The sequence below is a fragment of the Stenella coeruleoalba genome (assembly GCF_951394435.1).
Source record: "Stenella coeruleoalba genome assembly, chromosome: 6".
Taxonomy (NCBI): Eukaryota; Metazoa; Chordata; class Mammalia; order Artiodactyla; family Delphinidae; genus Stenella; species Stenella coeruleoalba.
In genome coordinates this window covers 56,618,607-56,636,620 of record NC_137151.1, presented here as the reverse complement: position 1 = coordinate 56,636,620, position 18,014 = coordinate 56,618,607, and the positions used below count along the sequence as shown (strand labels likewise).

Below are 18,014 nucleotides of genomic sequence, written 5' to 3'. Positions count from 1 at the left end.
CTGGCGGTCCAGTGGTTAAGACTCTGAGCTTCCAATGCAGGGGGCATGGGTTCAATCCCTGGTTGGGGAACTAAGATCCCACATGCTGCGCAGAGTGGCCAAGTAATAATAATAATAACAATAATAATAATAATAAACATCTAAAACATGATAAGGTAGGTCATCACGAAATTGTTCAAAACCAGTGATAAAGAGAAAATCTTGAGAGCAGTTTGAAGAAAAGAGACACATGACTACAGAGCAACAAATATCAGAATTTAAGCAGATATAGCATCAGAAACAATGTAAAGAGGAAGACCATAGACCAGCATCTTTAAAATAAAGAAAATACTTTTAACCGAGAATCCTATACCCAGCAAAAATCTTTGAAACATGAAAGTGAAGTCTTTTATAGATATACAAAAGCTGAAAGACAAGTGATTTTTGATAAAGGTACAGAATCAACTTAATGGAAAAAGGATAGTCTTTTCAGTAGATAGAGCTGGCAAAATTGGATATCCATATGGCAGAAATGGATTTTCATCCATACTTTGCATGATATGTACAAAGTAACTCAAAATGGATCACAGGCCTAAATGTAAATAAGACCTCAACTATAAAGCTTCTAGAACAAAACATAAGGAAAGGAGAAAATCTTCATGATTTTCTACTAAGATTTCCAAAAGCTGGATCAATAAAAGTAAAAACTGATAAATCAGTTTTTATCAAGATAAAAATAAACTCTGCTCTTAAAAATATACCCTTAGGGCTTCCTTGGTGGCGCAGTGGTTGAGAGTCCGCCTGCTGATGCAGGGGACACGGGCTTGTACCCCAGTCCGGGAAGATCCCACATGCTGCGGAGCGGTTGGGCCCGTGAGCCATGGCCGCTGGGCCTGCGCGTCCGGAGCCTGTGCTCCACAATGGGAGAGGCCACAACAGTGAAAGGCCCGCGTACCACAAAAAAAAAAAAAAAAAAAATACCCTTAAGGGAATGAAAAGATGTACTCATTTCACTAGCCACTCCTTCTTAATTTCTTTTCCTGGTTTTTCCTCATATCTCCACCTTCTAAGTATTGCAGTATCACAGAACTTAGTCTGTGTGAAGTCACTCTTTGATCTCACCATTTCATATTTTAAATACTATAAGCAAGTAACTCCCAGATTTGTATTTCCAGCCAGGACCTTACCCCAGACTCCAAACTTATATAGCCTTCTTTGTGCTTAACATCTCCACCTGGATATTTAATTAGTGTCTTCAACGTAACAAGTAACAAACAAACCTACTGATTTTAAAAAAAATATATTTATTTTATTTATTATTTATTTTTGGCTGTGTCAGATCTTAGTTGCGGTGTGCTGGATCTTTGTTGAGGCATGCAAGATATTCGTTGCAGCACTCAGGTTTCTCTCTAGTTGCGGCGTTTGGACTCCTCTCTAGTTGTGGTGTGCGGGTTTTCTTTCTCTAGTTGTGGCGTGTGGGCTCCAGGGTGCATGGGCTCTTTAGTTGTGGCGTGGGGGCTCCAGAGTGCGTGGGCCTTGTAGTTTGGGGCATGCAGGCTCTCTCGTTGAGGCTCACGAGCTCAGTAGTTGTGGCATGTGGGCTTAGTTGCCCCACAGCATGTGGGATCTTAGTTCCCTGACCAGGGATCAAACCTGTGTCCCCTGCATTGGAAGGTGGATTCTTTACCACTGGACCACCAGGGAAGTCCCAAACCAACTGATTTACACCAAACCACAACACCCTCACCCAAAGCAGCTCTTTTGCAGTCTCTCTATGTACATAAACACTAACTTTTGCCTTCTAGTTCCTGAGGACAAAAACCGTGGAGTCATCATTCACTAGAACTCTTTCTCTTATAGCACATATCAAATCCATCAACAGATCCTTTACCTCTACCTTCAACATATATAAAGAATCTGACCACTTTCTACTACTTCAATCACTACCATCAATTCTAACCTTAGTATGATCATCCTTTGCTTAGAATTTGCAGCGATCTCCTACATGGTCTAACTTTCATTCTTTTTTCACTACAGTCTGTTCTAATACTAAAGCCAGAGAGAACTTTTTCAAAAGTAAGTCAGGCCATGTCCTTTCGTTGCTCAAAGCCACACAGTGGTTTCCTCCTCAGGATAAAAATTCAACATCTTTGTATAATGGCTTCAAAAGCCCTGCAGAATATGGCGCCATCTGTGGCACTCTCTTGACCTTATCTCTTGGTGCTCTTCTTGACCACATCAGACTATTTACTGTTTGTTGAACAAACTAAGCATGCTCCTGTCACAGGACATTTGTAAATCTTGTTCCCTCTGCTTGGGAAGCTCTTCCCCCATAAGACTACATGCCTTATTCCCTCACTTTTAAAAAGTCTGTGCTCAGATGTCTTATCAGAGGCCCTTTCTCACCTTTCCTAGAACTTCTTGTACATCTTGCTTTCCCTACTTTTTTCCGTAAGACATGTCAAAATTATATATAGCAGGCATGTGCAAACTATGGCCATTGGATAAATCTTAGCTACCACCTGTTTTTGCATATAAAGTTTTCTTGGAACACAACTATGCTCACTTTTTTATCTGTTGCCTATGGCTGGTTTTTCACTACAATGACAAAGTTGAGTAATCGCAATAGAGACATGAGACCTCTAAAGCCTAAAACGTTTACTGTTTGGCCATTTACAGAAGAAGGTTGCGGACCCTGATATGCACTATGTGTCTGCTTGTGTTTATTGCCTGTCTCTCCCCACGAGAAAGTAAGTCCTATGAAGGCAGTTACTTTTTTCACTGCTGCATCCTTAGCACCTAGAATAGTATCTGGCACATAATAGGTATTCAATAAGTATTTCAGGAACAATTAAATGACAATTAAAGAGAATACATGATATGATCTAGTAATTAAAGGATATATTAAAGGATTTTAGGCTTTAAAGACAAAAATTCTTCTAGATTATAAGCTTTGTTATTATGTATCATTATCATCTAAAAATAAATACACTTTTCTTTTTCAATTAAGCATGTTTGCAATTAAGAAAAGAGACTCCTGTGTAGGGGGAATTCCCTGGTGGCCTAGTGATTAGGATTCCGGGCTTTCACTGCAGTGGCCTGGGTTCAGTCCCTGGTCGGGGAACTGAGATCCCGCAAGCCACGCATGTGGCCAAAAAAAAAGACTCCTGTGTAAAGATGGTAGAAAGAAGCTACAGAATTTCCCTCCTCTGATACCTAATGATATGATCTTCAACAATTTTTTTTAAAAAAAAGATAAGAACAGCAGAACCAGAAGAAAAAAAGAAAACAAAACATTTGTCAGCAGTAACCAGAAATAAGAAACAGGATAGAATCTCAATGTCATATATTTCAAAAGATGATAGCTGAGGAAAGAAAAAGATTTGCCAAAGCATGGAATGGCACCCAGCCCCATTCTCCCCCAAATCTTATCTTAATGTCAAGATTAATGATGATCTTGAGATTCATCATTGATACAACTGAAATAGTAGGGGGAGTAACTGTGTAGAGTCTCCTTACATTTTTCTTTTTCTTACTATGTGAAAGTAGAAAAAGCTGCTGGGAAGAGATGTCTGGAAGGTGAAAAGTGAGGATTAGGGATGATTTCCTGGCAGAAGCAGAGGCTTCAGGACTCCTGAATTGAGGGAATGGTCTATATCCCAATGGCTATCTCCCTATAGGAATAAGTTTGTTCCCTCCCCAAGTAGTTAGGGTGAAACGCCAGGAAAATCTCAAAGAACTGATCCCAATTTCTCCAACAAAAGCCACACATAAAAGCTGCCGCACACAAAAACAGAAATATGGATCAACGGAACAGGATAGAAAGCCCGGGGATAAACCCACGCACATATGGTCACCTCATTTTTGATAAAGGAGGCAAGAATATACAATGGAGAAAAGACAGCCTGTTCAATAAGTGGTGCTGGGAAAACTGGACAGCTACATGTACAAGAATGAAATTAGAACACTCCCTAACACCATACACAAAAATAAAGTCAAAATGGATTAGAGACCTAAATGTAAGGCCAGACACTATAAAACTCTTAGAGGAAAACATAGGCAGAACACTCTATGACATAAATCACAGCAAGATCCTTTTTGACCCACCTCCTAGAGAAATGGAAATTAAAACAAAAATAAACAAATGGGACCTAATGAAACAGAGGCTTTTGCACAGCAAAGGAAACCATAAACAAGATGAAAAGACAGCCCTCAGAATGGAAGAAAATATTTTCAAATGAAGCAACTGACAAAGGATTAACCTCCAAAATTTACAAGCAGCTCATGCAGCTCAATATCAAAAAATCAAACAACCCAGTCCAAAAATGGGCAGAAGACCTAAATAGACATTTCTCCAAAGAAGATATACAGATTGCCAACAAACACATGAAAGGATGCTCAACATCACTAATCACTGGAGAAATGCAAATCAAAACTACAATGAGGTATCACCTTACACCAGTCAGAATGGTCATCATCAAAAAATCTACAAACAACAAATGCTGGAGAGGGTGTGGAGAAGAGGGAACCCTCTTGCACTGTTGTTGAGAATGTAAATTGATACAGCCACTATGGAGAACACTATGGAGATTCCTTAAAAAACTAAAAATAGAAGTACCATATGACCCAACAATCCCACGACTGGGCATATACCCTGAGAAAACCGTAATTCAAAAAGAGTCATGTACCACAATGTTCATTGCAGCTCTGTTTACAATAGCCAGGACAAGGAAGCAACCTAAGTGTCCATCGACAGATGAATGGATAAAGAAGATGTGGCACATATATACAGTGCAATATTACTCAGCCATAAAATGTAACGAAATTGAGCTATTTGTGGTGAGGTGGATGGACCTAGAGTCTGCCATACAGAGTGAAGTAAGTCAGAAAGAATAAAACAAATACTGTATGTTAACACATATATATGGAATCTAAAAAAAAAAGGTTCTGAAGAACCTAGGGGCAGGACAGGAATAAAGACACAGACATAGAGGATGGACTTGAGGATACGGGGAGGGAGAAGGGTAAGCTGGGATGAAGTGAGAGAGTGGCATGGACATATATACACTACCAAATGTAAAATAGATAGCTAGTGGGAAGCGACCACATAGCAGGGAGATCAGCTGGTGCTTTGTGACCACCTAGAGGGCTGGGATAGGGAGGGTGGGAGGGAGACGCAAGAGGGAGGAGATATGGGGATATATGTGTATGTATAGCTGATTCACTTTGTTATAAAGCAGAAACTAACACACCATTGTAAAGCAATTATACTCCAATAAAGATGTTAAAAAAAAAAAGCTGCCACAAAAGCTCCTCTCTTCTTATTCTTTGGCCATACAAAAAAATTCACAGTACATAAGTTTCTTTTTTGACATTTTTAAAGATTCAACTTATATTATCTTTTTTTTTTTTTTTTTTTTGATGTCTGATCTTATTTATTTGTTACTCTTAGAACATCTCACTTTTGACTGGACTCAGAAGTAGACGCTCTCAGAGAGGACAGCCTCCGTTTCTTCGCAGTCTCTTCCTGGTGTTTTTCTTTGGCCTCCTTCATTCTCTTGGCCAAAAGTTTAGCATATTCTGCAGCCTCTTATTTTTCTTAGTTCGCTGTTTCTTCAGAGCAATACGCCGACGTTTGTGTTGCAGAACACGTGGAGTAACAAGACGCTGCACCTTGGGTGTTTTGGTCCTAGGTTTCTTACCTTCTTTGTTTAGGGGCTTTTTCACAACATACTGGCGGACATCATCTTCTTTAGGGAGTCTGAAAAGTTTGCGGATTCTGCTAGCTCTTTTGGGCCCCAGGCGATGAGGCACAGTAGTATCAGCGAGTCCAGGAATATCCTTCTCCCCTTTTTTTACGATGACCAAATTGAGAACGCTCAATTTGGCATCCACAATGCAACCCCGCACAGATCTGTGCTTTCTTTCTCCAGTCCTCCTTGGTCTGTAACAGGAATGCCCCTTACTCAGTAGTAGGCAGACTCGGCCATGTCCAGAAATGGGCAGAAGACCTAAATAGACATTTCTCCAAAGAAGATATACAGATTGCCAGCAAACACATGAAAGGATGCTCAACATCACTAATCACTGGAGAAATGCAAATCAAAACTACATGGGTCAAGACACCCTGCTTCATGGGGAAACCCTGTTTGTCGTTCCCACCACTGATTCGGACCACATAACCCTTCCATTCTTCACTCAGAGCGTCAGCAGCAACTTCTGTAGCCATACGCTTCTCATAAAAGCTACGAAGTTTTCATTTATCTTCCACTTCAATGAGTTTCTGGCAGCCAGTGGCTGGAAAAGAGATGTTCAGCCTCATTCTGAAGCAGCCGACCACCTCCGAGGCGCCAAGAAAAAGAGCTCAACTTATATTATTTCCAGGTGATTTCTATCATTTGATTTGCCTCTCAGAGGATAATTTTTTTTTCTCTCTCTCCAATTGCCTCTCTTCAGTCAAGAATGGGAAAGAGAGAGAAAGGTTATAGATATATGGGGGGAGAGAGAGAAGTAATAAAAAGTAATTTTAATGCACTTGGGCTAGGATCTGTGTAGCAAGCGGGATCTTATTTCCCCAACCAGGGATGAACCCATGCCCCCTGCAGTGGAAGCATGGATCCTAACCCCTGGACCACCAGGGAATTCCCTGGGCTGGGGTATTTTAAAGCCATTGACTCTGTTTTAAACAAAATATGATGACTTTTTTTGGGTAAACTATTCTGGTAAAACAGTAAAAGCTTCCCAGAATAAGCACAAAATAACACTTTCCAGTATTTTTGTCTCTAAAGGTGGAAAAGACACTAAAGCTAAGGAAGTATTAATTCAGTGTTGCACTTCTCAGAGCAAAAGTAGATATAAAACCATACAGTTGCCAAGTTCATTAAACCTGCAGCAAAATAATAAATATTATGTCTGGCAAGAACTCAGGATCAACTATTGGCAGAATTCCTTTAATGTGATAATTTTGGACATTATAATATCAATGATGTAATAAGAAAGCATAGTTACTCTACCTACTCTTTTCTTAATATAAATTTATTTGTTTATTTTTGGCTGTGTTGGGTCTTCGTTTCTGTGCGTGGGCTTTCTCTAGTTGCGACGAGCGGGGGCCACTCTTCATGGCGGTGCGCGGGCCTCTAACTGTCGCGGCCTTCTCTTGTTGCGGAGCACAGGCTCCAGACGCGCAGGTTCAGTAGCTGTAGCGCACGGGCCTAGTTGCTCTGTGGCATGTGGGATCTTCCCAGACCAGGACTCGATCCCGTGTCCCCTGCATTGGCAGGCAGATTCTCAACAACTGCACCACCAGGGAAGCCCTCTACCTACTCTTAACATGTGCATGCTAACAGATACTTTACAGTTGGGTGAAACGTTCTATGTAAAGAGCATACATGGATGTTTTACTGTTTATGAGGGAAAAGTGCTTGACAGCTTCTTGTTTGTTTTTCTTTTTAATCACTGAAAATCCATGCTTAAAGGGGAAGAAATTTTTAAATTTTGGCTTGTGGTTATTTTCTGAGCCAAAAAATTTTCTGGAAAAGGTTTGTTGGATTCAGTATTGACAGAGTACAAGCAGAGAACAGGAACAACATCTCTACACTAGTTAAAGAGTTGACACGTGAATATTATTTCTCATAGTGCATTATTGCCAGAGCACAATTGTCTGTAAACAATATGGACTTTGATCTTGATTCAGTTTTTAAAGGAAATCATGAGAATTGTGCCTATGATTGAATTTTGGTCCTTGAGTATATATTCTTCAAAATGCTGTGAAAAAAAATGAGCAGTGAATAGAAAACTCTTGTTTTCCACCTTGAAACAGGTTGGCTGTCAAGAGGGAAGTTAGTCATATGAATTTTTGAAATCAGATATGATATAAAAATATTTTTTCATGGGAATTCTCTGGCAGTCCAGTGGTTAGGACTCAGCACTTTCACTGCTGGGGTCCGGGTTCAATCCCTGGTCAGGGAACTAAGATCCTGCAAACTACTCGGCAAAAAAAAAAAAAAAAAAAAAAAAATTTATTCATGACCCTAAAAAAGACCATTTCTGTGATTTCAGGTGGCTTGCCCCAATGGCAGCATGTATCAGAAGCTTGAAAAGCCTAAAATTGTCTTTCAGGGCTAAATTATTACATTAGGGCTAAATTATTACATTAGTGCTGAAAATAATATATTAGGACAAACTATAATGCAAAGAAGGCTTTATTACTATGAGATGGACTGATCCTAATCACAAATTAGGATATGCATTCTTCTTCCGCCATCTCCACCCAGAAAAAATAACCACTTCTAATGTGTACTCATTTCACTTTGAATACCTCTATTAGAGTATTTAACACATTGTATCAGATATTTTGGAGTATTTACATTTCTCAGTTGGACTGTGCACTCCTCAAGGGCTAGTGATCGTGGTCCTCCCCAAAAGAGGTGTGCTAGTAAATCTTTCTGGGAATAAAAATAATTACAATTTACAAATAATAACATATACAATACTGTATTGTAAAATCCATATAGGCGATTGATTCTTACAGAATGCTTTGGTTGATTTTTACCAAACTCTTGTTTCTATAGCCCTGTCTGTAGCCAACCTATAGGTGTGCAATTGTTGAAGAATGTAGTGTTAACATAAATGGTCATTGATATTTTTGTCTAAGTAAAAGAGTAAGATGAAAATTAAACTTTACTTTTTCATCAATGATGTGACTTCTCACTAACTCATTAATAGTTTAAAAATAGTATTAGAAGATTATTTATTTCAGCGTAACACTTTAAATTTAATTTGATTAATACTTTTTTCTATTAGTTAAGTCTAGACCAGTGGTTCCCCAACCTTTTTGGCACCAGGGACCAGTTTCATGGAAGACAATTTTTCCATAGACTGGGGGCAGGTAGGGATGGTTTCAGGATGATTCAAGCACATTACATTTATTGTGCAGTTTATTTCTATTATTATTACATTGTAATGTATAATGAAATAATTATATAACTCACCATAATGCAGAATCAGTGGGAGCCCTGAGCTTGTTTTCACTTGCCACTCACTGATAGGGTTTTGATATGAGTCTGCAAGCAACTGATTTATTATGGTCTCTGTGCAGTCAAACCTCTCTGCTAATGATAATCTGTATTTGCAGCCGCTCCCCACTGCTAGCATCATCACCTCAGCTCCACCTCAGATCATCAGGCATTAGATTCTAATAAGGAGCACGCAGCCTAGATGCCTCACATGCACAGTTCACAGTAGGGTTCGCACTCCTATGAGAATCTAATGCCACCACTGATCTGACAGGGGGTGTAGCTCAGGCGGTAATGCAAGAGATGGGGAGCGGCTGTAAATACAGATGAAGATTTGCTCGCTTGCCCACTGCTCACCTCCTGCTGTGCGGCCCAGTTCCCAATGGGCCATGGACTGATACCAGTTCGTGGCCCAGGGCTTGGGGACCCCTGGTCTAGACTATCAACAAAACATTAAGCTCATGCCCTGATTTGTAGCATTTGCCGATTTCTAGGTTGTAAACATTCCCACTGTGGTCTGTTTCAAGCTACCAATGTGATATCACTGGTAATAGAGTTGGGAAGAGATGGGCAGTAGCACACCACTGTATAGCTTTTTCTGCATGCTACAATGGACATAAATAACCTCAAGGGCATCGATAATAGTAAAGCATAATAAAATAAGAAGTGATGAGTTGTATTTATTTGTTTTTAATATAAGTTTGAAAATATTTATTTTTGGTAATGGCTGTGTTTAACTAGTAGCTTCAAGAATCCCTAAAGATTTAATTTTTGACAGCATGTGCTTGTATGAGTTGGATTCATCACACTGCTGCCCCTGGAGTGGTCCCATGCATAATCTACACAGCCTTATGTGACTGATTTGTTAATTGATTTAATGCAATCAACTTAACATGTTCATCATATGCCCTTGGCTTTTATGGAGGATTGCTATAAGACCATACAAATGATGTCTATGCATTGGCTATAAGATTACATCAAAACTTTGATACTTTACTCCAATGTTTTAAGTTTGTCTTATTGAATTGGTTACTTTCTTATTTATCAGACAAGAATAGTATCCTGTTCCCTCTTTGTTTTATCTGCCTTGAAACTCACAGGTAAATTGTACACTTGATCATAATAACTGTTAGTGCAGACCAATAACATTTCATTTAAAAGAAATCTTATGTTCAAATTTTAAGAGATATATATATGTATATATACGTATGTACATATACATACATATATACATATAATACATATACAGACCTTCATCATACATATATATGTATACATACAAACACAATTTCAAATTAGGTTTCCTAAGGTACATTTGATATGAAATGTTGAATAGAGTCTTAATTTGTTTCCTTTATTTACCAGTTTTCAAAGTAATGAGTTGGTTCCCTAGCATTCTTCAAAGGTGAACAATGGGTTTTTTAAGTATCATTATGAACTCATGTCTTAAGATATATTTGTTATGTTTCAATCCATTGTAGTTATTCTTAACAAGTTCAAATTGTCTCATCTTTGGCCAGTGGGAGCCAATTCAAGTTGGGTTCTTCAAATTTACTCTCAAGTCCTTTTTATATGACCCCAATAATCTTTGATAGTTTTCATGCTTAAAGGTATGATAGGGTATTTTAGGCTTATCTTGGCCATTACCTATCCCAAACCTAGAATCAACCTTTGCTTCAAGGAATTTGTTTCAGGGGCAAATGATGTTTAGTGTCTATAATTGGAAACATAAGTATGTGCTTGTTGCTACTGAAGTAGTCCCTGGTTTTAGGCATTTACAGTGGGCAGAACTAAGAAATATATATTTTTAAATATAAAATATGTGATGAGTTCATTCTAATACATCCAGTTCAAATTCATGATCACAGAATTTTTATGTAACTCATTGATTTTACATCTGTTTCTTTTTTGTCCCACATCAAAAACACCAACTTAATTATCCATTTGCTTTTTCTCAGACTATGCATACAATAATATTACAATAACACTGCCAATTAATACCACAAAACTATGGCTAATGATAACAAATTAAGTTCCTATTTTGTTGCTTCTTTAAAGTTCATTTTCTTAGTTTAAATCCTATGAGGAAAGTACTGTTAAATTATTGTGTTTGTATGTGATTTTTAAAAATTACTGTGTTTAAAGTCACTTAGAATATTCTTCTCTGTATGGTTATGCCACCAACTCCATATACAATTAAGTTCATTTATTTCATTTAGAAGGGATTGCTTTTAAAATTTAATGTATTTTTGTTTTATAATTATGTAAATTATTTTATGTTTCCAAAATCACATTTTTATGAGAAACCTTCCTACTATTCTATCTTTACTACCCTGCTCTTTTCCTTTTTACAGGTAACCACGTGTTTTAAGGTTTTGACTTTTCATTTCATTTAAAAAGTGAAATACATATATAGATGAATGGTAGCATACCATAGATGCTTTTCTCTACTTTGATTTTTTTTTACTTAACAAAATACTGGAGCTGACAGTGAAATACTTTATATTCCATATATTCTTTATTCCTTTTAAAAAATTGCATAGTACTTCACTGTATGTGTGTACCATAATTAATTCAGCCATTTCCCTATGATGGAGATTTGTGTTATTTCCAGATGTTAACCTAAAACAATAAACGGTCAGATATTTTACCAGCAAAATGGGTTTATTTGGGGGCAGCAAAGAATTGCAATTTGTGACATGCGACTCTGTGAATCACATGCAAGTCCAATAAAGAAAAGGAAAGAAAATTTTTTTATAGAGGAGAAGGGGAAGTTGGGAGAGATGTTGATAAACAAAAAGTCCATTGGAGGAAACTGGGAATTCAAAGTATAATGGCTCTTAATTGGCTGAGTTGTGACAGTTTCATTGGCTGAGCTGTTGCCAGGCAAGGAAGAGATCTTTCTTCCTTCTGCTGGCATTTGTAGTAAGTAAAACAGTGTCACTTCCAGCTGGAGATGCATGGTATGTCTTTTCCTATTGGGATCATTGTATGGACCTTGACTGGTACATGGGCTCCCTCTTTTGGCCTTCAGACTCCATTTTAGTGAGGTTTCTCTATTAATTTTCATGCAGACTTTTGCTATAAGAAACAGTGCTTCAATGTATATTTTCTTATATACTTATTTTATATTATTTCAGTTTTGGTCAGATTCTTGGAAGTGGGATTTGCTAGACACAAAATAAATGCATATGTAACTTTGCTAGATACCGTAAAATTCTCTCTCGTTGGAGTTTTTCTATTTTTCACTCTAACAAAGAATATTTGAGAGTGTTCCTTTTCCCCACAACTGCCTCACTAACAGGCTGTGTTGTGAAACTTTTGGATTTTTGCCAATTTGTTGGGCGAGACATAGTATCTCAGTGATTCTTAATTTGCATTTCTCTTATGAACAAGGTTGAGAATGTTTCTATTTAAGGGGCATTTGCATTTCTTTTCCTGTGAAATGTCTGTTCATATCTCTTGCCATTTTTCTCTCAGGGTGTTGGTGTTTTATTCATTTTTAGATACTCTTTATATGTAGGGTTATTAAATTATCTCTGATATGTTACAGATTTTTTTCACAGTTTCTCATTTGTCTTTATACTTCACTTGCAGTATTTTTTTCTTTTTCTCAATACAAAAGCTTTTTATTTTTACATACTGAGATTTACCAATATTTCACTTTACTGCATCTAGTTTTGACCATTGTTAGGAACGTTTTCCCTACTCTCCAACTATAGAGGAATTGACCCATAATTTCTCCTAGTACTTGTGTGGTTCAAATTTTTATATTTAAATATCTGATCTTTTTGAAATTTATTCTTGGAACAGATCCAAATTCGTCTTTTTCCTTATGACTACCCAGTTATCCCAACATCACTTATGAAAACGTCCATCTCTTCCTTACTGCTTTGAGATACAGCCTTTGTCTAAGTTAAATTTCCATATGCACTTGGGTAATTTCTCAACTTTCTGTTGTGTTTATTGGTCTTTTTATTTCATGTGCCAATGCCACTGTTAAATTATTAAGCCTTTATAGCATATTTTAATATCTGATATTACACCCTCCCCCTACTCCCAATGCTCTTTTTCAGAGTTTTCTGGGCTTTTCTTGTTTTTTTTTATTCCAAATGAATTTTATAACCAACTTGTGCTTATAACAGCATTCTTTTTTTGGGGGTGGTGGTGGTGGTGCTGTGTGCCTTGTGGCACGGCATGCAGGATCTTAGTTCCCCGACCAGGGATCAAACACATGCCCCCTGTAGTGGAAGGGTGGAGTCTTAACCACTGAACCACCAGGGAAGTCACACAACAGCATTCTTAATCAGCAGTGTTTATTTGAAGCACCATCAGAATTTTTTTAAAAAAGGAAATAAATACTAGGCCCCCACCCAGACCTAGTGAATCTCTAGATATTAGGCCTGGGTATGTATATTTTGAAAAAGCTGTCCAGTTGATTTTAATAATCCCATTTAAAAATGACCTAAGGGGACTTCCCTGGCGATCCAATGGTTAAGACTCTGCGCTTCCAATGCAGGGGGTGCGGATTCGATCCCTGGTCAGGGAACTAAGATCCCATATGCTGCGCAGCGTGGCAAAAAAAACCCCAAAAAACTTACAAAGCATAAATTCAAGGTCTAATTCCAGACTACCTTATGATTTGTTTTACCTTACGTATTCTGGACCTTACTAAGTGACTGCAGCATTTACCCAGTTCCCTAAGCCAGAAGCCTCTCTAGTTTTCCTTTAGTTCTTCCTTTCCTTTAACTCTCTCTGTTTTCAGTTGGTCACAAAATCCACATTTTATCTCAAAAACGTCTGGCTTTAAACCTCCAATACCACTGTCTCTTACCCCTTTTCTCATGGACTGTTAAGCAGTCTCTTCATACTACAGTCTATTATCTGCACTGCCTACACAGTTTATTTTCCCTAAAAATAAGGTCGATCATGTCACTTCTTTGCTGACCTTTGTTGGCTCTCAGGATAAATTCAACCATGGTACTTAAGGCCTTTCACTCTCAGGTCCAAGCCTCCTTTTCCTCCTTAGTTCCTGTTATTCCACACCTCACACTGAATATTCCTGTTACAATGAATTTCTCACTAGTGGATGGACATCACACCTAGTAGCTCTTTGCATTTAAATTTATGGTTTCTTTCACTTAGAAGCTGCTCCTGCCTTCCTTGCCTGGTAAGCTCTCAGTATTTGAGATGCAGTTCAAATGGCATTTCTTTGATAAAGCTTTTTATAGACTCTCAGTCAGAATTAGTTGCCCCATTCTCTTTATTCTCACAAAACTTTATTATTTGTATCTTTATAATGTGATTTTTGTGAGTCTGTAATCTCCCAGGAATTTCACACTTTCAACATCAACCAGAATGTGAGCTTTTCATGTTTTTCCAGCCTCTAGCAGAGTGCACAGCATACAGCAAGCACTCAAATGTTTGTTCAGTGAATGAAAACAAATAAAGCTTCATTAGTCTGTACTGATTGAAACAGAAACAAGACATGACAGTGGCCAACTTGTTCTACTATTAAGATCTCTCCTTCGTTTGGCTTTTTGTAGTTTATAGTCAGCCTAGACTTTGTTCTCTGTCCATGGCAATTCCTTACTCTTTGAAGGTCCATGTACAATACCTACAGTAGTAAATACCTGTCCATCTTTATATCTGCCTGTTTAAGAAGTTCTGTCTTGGTCCTAAAAATAGATGATGCTTTATAGAAGAAAGTGCAACAATTTAGTCTATAGTGGTGGAATAATTAGTTTATGGCATTATAATTTAGTTAAATTATTGGTATTAGTAATTAGTTTAGGTATGTATCATATAGAATTTCAGAAATAATTATCAGTTATATTGGAAAAGATCTATTTGATCATTAAATTCTTTTACATCAGGTATTGATTTAGATGATGATCTTAAGTAGAAGACTAAGTGCTACGGGAGACAAATTATTTTAAAACTTGTGATTATTTTCTGTTTTTTTACCCCCTCAGCTCTATGATTATGTTGTCATCTCTGAAATGATCAAATGTGATAACATGAAAAAGGGAAGGAATCATATTAAAAAATAATTTAGGCACAACTTCTTAGTAAATGGGTATCAAATACTGGAGTAATCCAGTTTCAGATTTTTAGTGTATCATTATTTTTAAAAATCAGTTTTAAAGGTAGATTAAATTGGATAATTAATATATTTGAATTACCAAATAACAACAAATTATTTTAAAGATATATTTTAATATAAAAATTGAAGCTTTTGTTTTTTATTGAAATATAGAAAATTCATTTTATGAATTTTAGATATCAATCTGTGTGAGTTTTTCATTTGTCAACTATTTTGTTAATTATTGATTTTCATTTAACTGTATTTCACCTTTAAGAATGTTGCAAAAATATTTTTCAAACTATGTAAAGAGCCCTGATGATAATAAAAATATAGTTTTAATATATTTTAAAGACACCAAGATCAAGTTCTTCATTATCACCAGTTTTATCCCTTATTCTAACCTTTGATGACACTAAGTCTTATTTTAAGTTACTTCATCATTCAACCAAGGAAAAGACAACTTTGTGTTATATGTGGCTTCAATTTTAAATTATATATATATACATTCACACACTCTCTTTAAAAATTTTTTTGAACTGTGGTTCTAAAGTCTCCCAGGAGAATGATAGGAATTTTTAATGTGAATTTTTCTATAAGTTAATCACTTTCATTATCTGTGAACCATTTTTTCTATTGATTAGGCATATATCCAAACTTTAAATTACTAAATGAGTTTTCTTATGTTAAATAGTTTCCCCCACAGGTTTTTTCCTCTAAAAACTAGGCAATGTAAATTACATATTCTTATGAAACTTACTGTTTGGAAAACCAATGTGCCATCTTCAAACCCAGTATTATTTCAAAATGTTATTGGAACCAAAAATTGAACTATGCTTTGCAGTATACTGTTTAAAGTATTTAAGTAAAAGATACATCCTAGTTATCTAAGTTATTCAAGTGTGCCACAACTTTATTTCAAGAGAAATGTTTTAAGAGAATTCTTTATGAAAATTGAGACAATTTGAATCTAGCTATTTCTTTTTATCCTTTCAAAATTGAATATTTTCAACAGTAATGCTAGTGATTAGGCAAAATATCAGAAATGGATTGTTGAAATATTAATATTAAAATACTTTATTTACATATAGAAATATCAGTGAATTGTCTTGTTTACTTCCAAATATTTTAAAATACTGTTTTGAGTAATGACCACTATTCTATAAAATGCAAGAACTTTTTTATATGTTACTTTGCTAAAGTAATATGTAAATGATGGCTTTCCACACTTGTTGTAGTCTGTATTTTTCTTCTGTAACATTATTAGTAAATTTTGATATTGTGGAACTGTTGACCAGTCATACATGTACAGAGCTTGGCCTCTGAGTTAATTAAATATGAGTTAATAATATATTATAAGGAAATTATTATCCTTATTACAGTTATTAGGTAGTTACTCAAATTATAGCTTCAAAAGGAATGCAGAGCATGGAAAACTCAGGATTAAATTATGCATTTGAACCTTAGGCCAGCTTTTACTGTAGAGACAGTTTTCTGCTAAGACTGAAATTGTATGTCATTGAAATTAAATGCTTTTCTGGGGATGGAAGGTTCCAGTTTTTAATGAAATTACTGAGTGTGGTGTAGTGAAATGATTAAAATCTGTATTCCGGGAATGTGGCAGGGAAAAAAAATCAATAAATGCTAGCACAGCTTTGCTGCTCAATGTGAATCCTGAGAATGAAATAAACTACTACAAAAATAATAATTAAAAACATATCAGCACATTAATTTATTTAGCATCAGTCTCCTGAGACATCATCTTCACTAATTTTTAGCATACATTTTACTATATAATGAGCAGCCTTCTTTTCAGATATCCCTATTAGACAGGCAGTATTTCTGCCCTTCCCCCCAGCGCTCCTGCATTGCAATCATTGTACTTGCACTTATTATGTTACAAATGACCGAGGTAAGGCTGACATTCTCAGTGCATGCAAAAAGACCTAGTCTGCCAAGCTTTTTTTTTTTGTCTTAATGAAGCAGCTTTGTGAAATCTCCCCATGTGTTAATACTAATGAAGATCCTCCAGCACAATTAAAATCACAGCCAGTGGCTGAAGAGGAAACATAAAACAATAGCATCTTTTAAGATACATTTATCCACATATGCATGTACAAAATATACATATATGGTCAAATTAATTTTCTATAGCTTGCCTTTCACTTGCTCTTTATCCTGAAAATTAAATTATGCAAGTTTTAATTATATGAACTTTTGAGACTTTAATGTGTTCCAGGGGAAAAACACTACCTCAATGAAAAAATTTTTAAATTATTTATCTTCTTGGGTAATAAAGCGTTACCACGGTTAAGACCTTTTTAAAAGAATCATTTTTAGGAAGCTACAGGGTGGTGTGCCGTAGGAGGGAATTGGGTGGACTTCACCTTTAACTTTTTTGGTTTTAGGATGCTGAAATTGGTGGGAGAAAATGGAAGGGTAAAAAATAGGAAGTTGGAAGAAATTCTGGGGATAGACAAATAGCATACCTTGTGTGTAATTTAAAGATGGAGCAATGGGCTACCCAGTTTTCACTTGATTTTTTAAGTGTTCTAATTCGTACAATTAGCTATCCTCCCCCCTTTTTCTTTTGCCCTCTCAGGAGCTGGGGGGAAAAACTACTGAGGTTACCTTTTACAGTTCTAACGTATAACTTTAAAATGATTTACTATTTTAACGTTTTATATAAATTTTAACTCAATCCATAAACATTACAGCAGCTTAACTTGCCGGTGTCAGGGCAGTAACGTTTTACCCCGGGACCATTTTGCGTCCTGCTTTTTATTTTATTTTGAGTTCCAAACATCCACGAATTTTTGGCATATTACATTAGTTGGCTTTTAGAGTTTAACCAAATTCTGAGTTTACAGACAAAAAAGTTTAGGTAGAAATGGTTAATATATGCTCCCTATTCGCCAGTGTACTTTTTTTTAAAA

At 36.4% G+C, this 18,014-nt stretch overlaps 1 protein-coding gene and 1 pseudogene across 19 annotated transcripts in view; one reads left to right on the top strand and one right to left on the bottom strand.

The window, feature by feature from the left end:
- Positions 1–18,014, top strand: part of BAZ2B (bromodomain adjacent to zinc finger domain 2B) — a 384,859-nt gene that overhangs the window by 67,765 nt on the left and 299,080 nt on the right. The gene's annotated exons all lie outside the window — the stretch shown is intronic.
- Positions 5,438–6,301, bottom strand: LOC307187452 (small ribosomal subunit protein eS6-like; annotated as a pseudogene). Its single transcript has 2 exons — positions 6,106–6,301; positions 5,438–5,990 (listed from the first exon to the last, which is right to left on the bottom strand). The product of its transcript is annotated as a small ribosomal subunit protein eS6-like (transcript).